Below are 5913 nucleotides of genomic sequence, written 5' to 3' on the forward strand. Positions count from 1 at the left end.
GACACCACAGCAAAGCCTGGAGCCACTCAACTGGAAAATGTGAGTGCCCACAGCAGAGGACAGAGCCCACTTGGGATGCTCCAGCACCCATGAGTACCCCAAGCACCCAGCCGTCCTGCCCCACTCTGCTGCTCCCTGCACACCCCCAGTTCCAGAGAAGGCGGAGGAGGAGCTCTGCCACCAGCAGCCTTCCCCCAAACCACTCCGAGGGACCACACCACCTCCTCTCTTCACCTGCCATCCTGCGGGCTGCTTGCATCCACCACCTCAGCACAGCGTCATCAGCTCTTCAGCAGAAGTGGGGTGAATGGCAACAGTGTTGTTCAAGTCGGCCTTGGTGGCCCCCATTTTGAAGGCCATGGCAAAGCCCCACAGCATTTCGTCACAGCCCAGCACTTGCATGTGCAATTCCACCATCTTTAGGGAAGAAGCGAGAGGCTGGATGGGAGCCAGCACTGGCAAAATCCAGGCTAAACATTGGGCTTGGTGCTGGGGAGCTGGATCCCAGCCCAAGACCCGGTCTGAGCAGGTCAGAGCAGACCACGCAGGGACAAGAGGATAGCTGCTGCGGCAGCGGGGAGCCAAGTCACCCCCCTGCAGCACCCAGTGGTCCCCCTGGTCCCTTCCACGCACCTTCTCCTCCTTGCCAGCGCACACCAGCTTCATGACACACTTGAACTTCCTCTGGGTGACGGTGTGGTTGAAGGGGGTGAAGGACGTGCTGTAGATACTCACGTTCTCCCTCCTGTGTGTGGCCACAGCTTCATCTGCAGCAGAAGACACGACACAGCAGGCAGGGGATTGTGGTGGTGCATTCCCCCCTCTCCCCCCCCGGGGCCGCTTGTTGATTTCAGAAACTCTCGTTAAACCTTGGCCTTGGTATAACGAATCAGGCGGTTAAGCGCCCCTTGACTGTATCAGAAACTCTGCATAGCTGAGGCTGGGGAATGTTCTGACTGACCAGAAATTTCTGCTGCCTGGCCCAAGTGGGGGACGAGAGCGGGGATAATTCGTCATCCCCTGATACCCTTATCCGAGTCATAGCTCAAGTGGAACGATACCATTGTTACTGAAACCTTGAGAATTTTAACGGATGACTAAAGCCAATCATCTTGTGACCCTATAATTAGCGGTCCCAAGTGAGGCCCTTTGAGCTCTCCTGGACCGCAGTGGGCTGCGCCCAGTATCTCCCTCTGAGTGGGACACCTCTCAGAGCTTGCGAACTCTCAAGCTTGCGATATTCAGAGGACCATCACTGACGAGGAGACCTGGGCTGAAACATTCCTCAAGGCTCAACCCCTCGCCCATTGAGAAATGCCAAGGCATTTGACGTGAATATTTCAATTGACTCAAGGGGAATTTTTAACAGGTATACCTTTGTATATTTATCTATCTTTGTGTCTGTGTGTGTGAACTGATAGTAAGATAATTAATTGCTACTAAAATCTTATGACCTATCTTAAAACTGAATGAACCTTAAACTGCTGTTGAACACATATAATCCCTTAGATATAAACCATCGACCAAGTCTGGGACTAGGAGCGGATCCAGCCACACCTAAGCTCCATCAGGAATTTAGAAAGCAAGGGCATCTACTCTGAATCTCATGACTCCATGGGAGGGTCTCCCTTACCCATTTTCATCCTCAGTCTCCATATAAATCATTCTAGCTCAATTCTAACTCGATTTTCGTTTGTATGCTTGATCCATGTAGTAAGTGATAGAGTGAACCTTGCTATCAAACTCTGTTAAGTCGCACTTTTATAAATTTCTATTAAAATCACTTTCTGCCAATACTTTTGACGGTGATTCTTTAAGCGACCTCTAAACCACTCATTCGTGACAGGGATGTACCGTAAAAGAGGGAGTTAAAGCACATTTTGCAAGGCTCAGACCACTTGCCAGAGATCAGATTGTTTCCTCAAGCATCAAACCAGCAGCTCTGAGCTTCCCCTGTGCTGCCACCCGCCATGTCCTGCCTGTCCCCACCTTCGGTGAGGCCCATGGTGCCGATGGGCGGGTGGCTGAAGATGATGGTGGGGGTGTCACGGTAGTCTGGCTGGGAGTCCTGCTTGCCCTCGAAGAGGCTGTGCGCCAGCTTTCTGCCAGCCATGATCACCAGTGTGGGGAGGGACAGGGAGCCTGAGCCACAGCACAGCACAGGGACGAGGGGCTGTGGAGAGGGGGCACAGCTGCGGTACCACCTGGGGTGAGGAGGGCTCTCCCACAGACGTCCTTGACAGTGTAGACCCCTCTCCTTGTGGTGTTCTGGTACTTATCCACTACCACGTGGCCCTTGGTGCCCACCTGCGTGCCCTGCTGTGGGAAATGGCAGCTGCCTTGGCACCCCCCCTGGCTGAGACACGCTGCCACTGATGCCCAGGGGACACTGTGCTGGCTGCAGCAGCAGCTGCCGTGTTCCCAGCTGTGGGGGCACAGCGGGAACACCATCCCATGGCAGGGTCTGGAGACCCCCAGGACCCCATGGGACCCCTGCCCATCAGTCACCGGTAGCGTGATGGACCATCTGGCAGGTGGTCCCCACTGCGAGGAGCGCGACGCCTGCAGTGCTTGCAACGGCAACAGCAGCCACGCTGCAGGGCCAGGGATGCTGCCAAAGCTGTGGCCTGGCAAGCGGCGCTCAGAACGCTGGCTTTCACCCCAGTCCTGCCTCTCCAGAAGGGATAAGACAAGCCGCAGGGCTGCTCTGCACGCCTGTACCTGCATGTGCTTCCACACGTCCATCCCGGTGTTCTCCAGCTCCCGGGGCAGCTCGAGCTGATCATTGAGCCAAAGGTCCTCAGGGCCTTCAGTTGTCCCTCAACAGGGAGGATCTGGAGCCCAGCGTGGAAAGGATCCCCGCAATTTCCATCACCATGTACCCGGCACCAACAATAACACTGCGCCTGCGGAGAAGCGACGATACCGTGCAGGCATGCGGAGCAGAGAGAGATGGATGGGGCAACAGTGCAGGCAAAGGATCACAGATGTCTCTGCTGGGTTTAGATCAGCGAGCTCAGGTACTGTGCTCGCCCAGAGCTCAGTCTGGATTAAGGGTGTGTGAACATACCCAAGACGCGGGGTGAAGGGATTTAGACCATTTGAGCGTGCTTAGTTTTGCTTCACGTCTGTGAAGAGGTCAGCTGTTACATGGAAAGTGTGCTGGATTAGAAATGCCCAACGGGATTATTTCACAACTCCTCTTATGCTGTTTAACCCCTAATGGATAAGAGACTGACATTACAATTCATATTTTGCATGTAGCCATAAGTGAACATTGAAATGAGATAGCTAAAAAGCAAAAATCAAACCCACCAAGGGCTTTTTTTCCCAGCTCCGTATTACCACCCAGCTGGGGGATGTTCGGCAAAGGAAGCTGGGGACATCTTTTTGAACACTTTTGCCAACCTAATTCACGAGGATCTCTTCATGCCAGTGGTATGACATTTTGGTCTCTGTATATTAAGCATGAGTTATCCCAGCCTCAGAAGCTGTTTTCTGCCAGTCCTTGCAGCTACAGCAAATGTTTCCCATAGGTCAGCCCTGAGATCTTACACCCTTTAGCCCCTTATTATTATCTTGGGGAGGGAATGTTTTCCACTTTGGTGTGCTCTAAGGAGTCCTTCTGACTGTAACTAGGCAATGGACAAGGAACGTTCCTCGGAAGACAGAGTGAAAGCTGTAGGTGCAAAAAGTTCATATAATGCATAACCATTTTCACTAAGAGTTATAAGAACTAAGATATAAATAAGACACATTATTCTGCACAGTACTGCAGAATTATTTCCCAGAAACAGGCAAAGGAATTGACTTGACTAAACCTGATGGCTGACTCCTCTGCTTGGGAACCAAGATAAGCAATCCTGTTGCCACCAGCTTGGATTTGGGCTGAGGATCTCCATTCTTCTACCTCTATTTCTCCACTGTGAGAGACCTTCAGAGCCAGGAGGGCTTTTGTCTTTGCAAGCCTGCTCTGGCTTTGGGAAGGCATCTTAGCTCCATTTTTTCCACACTGGATGCTGAAGTGACAAGTAGGATTAAATATGAAGTCCACTACAGACTGTGAAACTGCAGGATGGGAAAAAATCCATCTGAGTAGTGATCTCTCCTGGTAAAGGCAGGGTAATTCCCTGTGTGGTGGGGTGAGTATTCACTAAGTGATGGCAGTTTCATAGAACTGAAGCTCCACAGACAACAGTATAAAATATTTGAAGTGTTGACCCTACAGTCCTATAAAACTGGGAGATGGGCATTCAGGTAATATGGAATCAATTCTAGTTTGGGGTCATCTCTTGTATCAAAACTAATGGGTATTGGCACCCAGGAGGGATTTTAAGTCGTCTCTCCATGTTTGGTTCTGTAGATCACAGCAGCGTAGGCTCCTCAATCTAATGCTACAAAACACAGAACTAAATACTCTCATAATTGTTATTTTAGGTCTGTATGAGCCACGTGCAAATAAACTCAAACTAGCCCTCATGAGAAGCTGTACAAATTCCAAAATAAGAAGGTATCTTGCTCCAAGAAATACATACGTGACTGAATGGCTTTTTAGTTAGTAAATGAACACGGGCTGTGGATCTCAGCCATCAATTTGAGGGCATCAGCCCATTTACAATGTAATCTGTTTGTTCTTTTAGATTTCCTTAACTAAGATCTCATAGGAAATGAAACAAAATGAAGCAAAATGAAATGGGATGTTTTCTCAACTGGTCTAAAAGTCTCTCCTCCTGACAGTTCATAGGTCTGCACTGCTTTTTTTCCAGCTGGGGATTATGCCCATTTTATCTATTTGAAAACAAAAATACCTATACATAGATAACAGAAGTGTGCATGTGTTTGTGTGTGTGCAGATACGTACATCTACATGTGAATAAATGCATACAGGCATATACATGAATATAACAAATATAAACCCCAGTTTTCTGAAAGATAATTGAAAACTTTTTAATTTACATCACAAAATAGACCTTTGCTTAACTGTGACAGCTGGAGGAGTGGTGGTGTCTTAGCCCAGCTGAGAACCTGACTCTGGAAAGTGGCTCTGTGGACACCACATTCTCTGCTCTTCTTGCAGCAATCTGACTTCTCAGCTATTTCTCAGATTTTTCCTTCTCTTCTACTTATATCTGTCAGCAACAAAAGTAAGTTACTTCAAAAGGAAAAGGTAAAGTATGTGCAAAATTCCGGCATCCTCCTTCCTGTCTAAGCCCATCACCGAACAGAAAGACCTCAGCTGCTTTCTCAGAGTACACTGTTCACTCACACATCTCGGGGAAGGGCGTAAAAGCACCTCTACTTTCAAAATCTCTACTTCTGTGTACCTTGTGGACAGCTTAGCTCCAGGTTTCTCTTTAGACAGCCTTCGTGTATCTTTTTACTCTTCCTCTGTATGAAGGTACAAAGGAGCTGTCTATCAAAAAGGACTGTTTTCTTTCACTCCTTATCTAGTCTTACACTCACTGACCATATCCGGCTTTGGATCAGCCTCTGCTCCTCACTGTTTGCTTGGACTTACTGCCTTGCTCCTGGCAGAGGGGCAGAGGGCCATACCGTTCAGTGTTCAAACACACCAGCAGCTCTTCCAGGGGAAAGCGATGCTCAGCCTCCAATTTTCCCCACGGTTGGAACAGTTCAGCTCCATGGGCCATCAGAGAGAATCGCACCAGCATCTTGTTTTCTGTGCGCCACAAGAACGACCGAGGAAGTGAAGGGGTTTCATGGGGTCTGCCAGAGCATCCCTGCTGTGGTCCTCTGCAGGCAGACAAAAGCTCTGAGGAGACATCATCCTCCACCAGCTGCGTTGCTCTGATGCAAGGCTTAATGCAGAGATCATCAGACCTGAACTCTTGGGGGTCCAGTGCAATTCCTCGGTCTCAACTCATGGTGCCAGCTGAAGACCTTATTGTCCCC

The 5913-nt window shown here is 49.6% G+C and overlaps 1 pseudogene; it reads right to left on the bottom strand.

Moving 5' to 3' along the window:
- Positions 1-267: 267 nt before the first annotated feature.
- On the bottom strand, positions 268-5672 carry LOC142082356 (glutathione reductase, mitochondrial-like; annotated as a pseudogene).
- Between the last annotated feature and the right edge of the window lie 241 nt (positions 5673-5913).

This window comes from Calonectris borealis, chromosome 4 (assembly GCF_964195595.1).
Source record: "Calonectris borealis chromosome 4, bCalBor7.hap1.2, whole genome shotgun sequence".
Classification (NCBI taxonomy): domain Eukaryota; kingdom Metazoa; phylum Chordata; class Aves; order Procellariiformes; family Procellariidae; genus Calonectris; species Calonectris borealis.